This window comes from Tupaia chinensis, unplaced genomic scaffold, assembly GCF_000334495.1.
Source record: "Tupaia chinensis unplaced genomic scaffold, TupChi_1.0 Scaffold145367_1, whole genome shotgun sequence".
Taxonomy (NCBI): domain Eukaryota; kingdom Metazoa; phylum Chordata; class Mammalia; order Scandentia; family Tupaiidae; genus Tupaia; species Tupaia belangeri.
In genome coordinates, this window is record NW_006205228.1 from 1,310,369 (window position 1) to 1,314,150 (window position 3,782).

A 3,782-nucleotide genomic window follows, 5' to 3' on the forward strand; every position below is an offset into this window, starting at 1 on the left:
ATTCCATAGTGTATATATGTCATGCTTTTTCAACCCATTCATCTGTCCTTGGACATTTGGGTTGATTCCATGTCTTAGCAATTGTGAATAATGCTGCACTAAACATGGATATGCAAGTGTTTTTCTGACCGAGTGTATTCCTATCCTTTAGGTGGATACCCAGGAGTGGAGTTGCTGAATCCTATGGTAGTTCTATTTATAGGTCTTTGAGGAACCACCATATTGTTCTCCACAGTGTCTATACTAATTTACATCCCCACCAACAATGTAGGGAAGTTCCCTTTTTATTTTTTTAATCTTAGCCATTCTGAGTGGAGTTAGGTAGTATCTCATTGTAGTTTTGATTTGTATCTTCCTTATGATAAGGGATGTTGGGAGGCATTGTTGTGAGAGTTACCATGACAATGAATGAAACATTCTTCAAGTCCATAAAAAATGGAACTGGCATAGAGGTTGTAGACAAGGATCTGAAGGGAACAAATACCCCATTTTTTCTCTCCTCATTCTGATCTCCAACCTTGGCTGAACCCAACAGGAAGCTGAAGAGAAAGAGAAGGGAGAATGGATGGGGCAGGTGGGGTGCAGGTGTGTTTAGGGGGTGGGGACTGGGGGACATGTGTACAAAGAATATCCAGAACAGTTACACATCTCTTGTATATACTAGGTATATGGATATTGATGAATTTTTGTTGTGTTGTTTTGTTTTGTTTTCAGAGCTCCAAAGTCAAGTTCTGGGTAAAAGCAGTCAAACTTCCCACAGATACAAAGCAAGCTTGGCACACTAATCCATGTGTTAGGGACGGCCGCCCTGGTCTGCCTGCTACTCTCCTCTCTTTTTCCTAACCATGCAGGATGAATTCTACCCTTCTCAGACAGTCTCTATGTGCCTAGTGAGTTCTTCCACTCTAGTGTGGCCAGACATTCAGTAACCAAATCTGACATAAGCTGCAGTAATGATAAGGTAGAAGACTATTGCCTTTGTTTATGGTGAAAGAATCCACGGAGTTGTTTTCCTGAAGTGCTGGTGATTCCAGCTGACCACAGTCTTCTCTGTACTCATCAATGACCAGCAAGTAAGGACAGGTCACTGTACATACTAAACCTAAGAGCTCTGAGCTTCTGAGTCCTCTTAGGTCCTCCTGGGTCAGAGATGAGTCAGTGTGCAGTAAGACTTAATGAATTACAAACAGGATCTTAGTGTGGATATTAAATGCACACCCCTCTCCCACCTCTCATTTTCATTCCTTCCTTCCTTCTCCCATGTCTCCCAATGAAGTGCCTCACATATTCACCCCCTCTGCTATCTTCTCACACTTCAGAGCTGTTCATCACCTGAGGCCTCCAAGTGATAAATCAGCACTTTCAACCAGATTACCCAACCCCTGAGAGGTAAAACGGTGTTTACTAGAACACCTTTCCCAAGCTCAATGGAAAGTCAGTTTAGTGTCTAAAGCAGGTCAGTATTCCTTACTCCTAATTTATCTTGAGACAATACTGGATATAGCATCCTACTTTGATTAAGACATTGGGTAGGGACCAGCAGATGGCATAATGGTTATGTCACTGGACTTCCACATAGTCGACTGTGGTTTGAGTCCCAGATCGGGCAGCTTCAAACTCATACTGGGCGCGTGTGGTGCATGCCAAAGATCCTGAGAAGAGAATGGAGAATAAGGGATTGCAGTATGGCCATTCCTCTTGGGGGATGATTTGTCACTTTCTGTCTCTCTGTTTCTCCAGAGAGGGCACACGCACTATAGCAAAAGTCTCAACAACAGTAAAACGACATTGGGTAGTTGGTTTTTGATTGTTTATTCCACAAATTAGCCTCTTCTGGTGGCTTGACTCATGGAAGGTATGCCAGATACTGACCAATTGTTCTGGGAAACTAATGTTCATAAATCCCTCCCCTTCTGACTCTTTATTCAACCACTGAATGAGCCAGAGAGAAAGTATTTTTAATTTGATTCCCGTTTTGATAAGACAGCACATGTTCCCTTTAAACACACAAAGAACTCCCTCGTTCCCCCAACCTGTGACAAAAAAAGGACTAAAAGAAAAGCATACAGGAGGACGGGCAGGGGAAGCAGGCTGTGTTCTCAACAATAAGAACTGTCTCAGCAGCTACAAGTTAATTTAAAAATGTATAGATAATTCCAAAGAGGAGAAGATTTAGTTCAAATTATGTTCCCTTTAAAAGCAGCAATTGCCTTTATTTAATGGATATGTGGAAGAACTTTTTGTCATCTGTGCCTGGAGTTATTCGCTTCCATTATATGGGAGGGTTTCAATTTTGCCTCCTCCTCTTCCCTTGAAAAGAGAACATTGTTTATTAGAAAGTTCAGTTCTCGCCTAACATTTCAGGTGTCTGTAATGGCACAAAAGAAAAATGTCTATAAACAGCCTCCTCTGTGGGAGTGGGCGTAGGATCCTGGCTCAGATAAGAGGACTGGGTGTATCACACCCCAAGAGGCACAAGCTTAAGTGTCACACCCTTAGGGGGTAGTTCTCAACCAACTTGGATATTAAAATCACCAATTGGGATTGTGTGTGTGTGTGTGTGTGTGTTTGTACATACGAGAGCAAACCTATTTCCTGGGCCCTGCCCCTGGATAATCCTTTAGCCTGAGGTAGGGTCTGGGTACTGCTAGGTTTTCAAAACTCCCTAGTGATTTTTGTGTGCATCCAGGTTGAGAGTCATTGTTTGAGCTTCAGGAAGTTTGTCCGTGTCTGGTTTTGGCTGCCCTATGAGCTAGGTAACTATCTTCTGAAGTTCAAAAAGCAGATCTTGAAGCTGGTTGACTATCTGCAGCAGATGACATCCAGTCGTGAAAGAGAAAGAAATATCACACCAGGAGCTTGTCAGAGCCAAAGTTCTCAAAAAGCGAATGTTCCCATCCAAGCATTGGGCGAACTGGGATGATGCTTCCTTGTCTCTCCCTCCCATACATGTGCACCAGGACGCACAAGCATGAACGTGTGTGTGTGCATGCATACAGTGACATAATGTGTGGAAATGTGGCTGACGGTTGTGATTTGGAAGTTGTGTGGAGACTTGGATATCAGACATTTGCACTTGGTAGATAATTAGGCATCAAGGTCTAAGTGGGCCTTTAAAATGTTCCATTTCTTCTCTGTCCTTGGGTTTGATGCATCTTCCTTTGTTCTCTTGTCTTCCACTCTTGCAGTCCTCCTCCCCTTGTGTCCCCTCTTTCTCATTCTATTCTCGATCAGTTTCAGCTCTCCTTCCACCTAATCTTCTTATATAGGCAGGCTGTAGCTTCATCTAGTTCCATTCTCCTTAGTTCTATTTTTAATAATTTTGGGGGATCTTTCTAATACCCTAACCTAATATAAGTCACCAGTTCTCTGATCTCTGAAAAAAAAAAAAAAAATCTGGGGCCAGCAGGTGGCATGGTGGTTAAGGCGCCAGACTCCTACATGGTTGACCATGGTTCATGTCCCAGACCTGGTGGCTTACTTTCTCACTGTCTCTGTCTCTTTCTCTCTCTCTGATCAAATTTTAAAAGTAGTAATAACAATAATAAATAAATAATTCTTTTTAAAAAAAAAGAAAAGGTTTCTTAAATCACCAGGTTAATAGCCTCATTGAGATGTGGAAAAGCATTTGTTATGTGGTTCTGATAACAGTGCTAGTGGGTCCAAGATGGAGTGTTTTTCATTTTGTTTTGTTTTCAAGTATTTCAAGTCATGGGGCATGTGCACTCTTCAGAGAGAGACAGAGAGAAAGAGAGAGAGAAAGTGAGAAACCATCCCATAGC